The sequence below is a fragment of the Pterocles gutturalis genome, unplaced genomic scaffold (assembly GCF_000699245.1).
Source record: "Pterocles gutturalis isolate BGI_N339 unplaced genomic scaffold, ASM69924v1 scaffold8564, whole genome shotgun sequence".
NCBI lineage: Eukaryota > Metazoa > Chordata > Aves > Pterocliformes > Pteroclidae > Pterocles > Pterocles gutturalis.
This window is the reverse complement of record NW_010133154.1, coordinates 1-232: the sequence shown is the minus strand read 5'-3', so window position 1 is coordinate 232 and position 232 is coordinate 1.

The window sequence follows — 232 nt, the reverse complement described above, 5'->3', positions numbered from 1 at the left end:
CATTTCGGGTTGCCGGGCTCCTCGCTGCGGCGCTGGGGCTTGGCTCCGGCGACTTCCCGAGCTGGGCGTGCGGGTCGGTGGCAGGATGTCGTGGAAAATCAGATCCTGTTGTGTGCGCACAGGCAGCGAGGTGTGGAGCATCACCAGGCTTGCAGGGGACACTGCGGAGGTACAGAGCAGCACGGTCACCGCGGGCAGGCGGGAGGGGAGGGCAGCACCCTGGGGGGGTCTG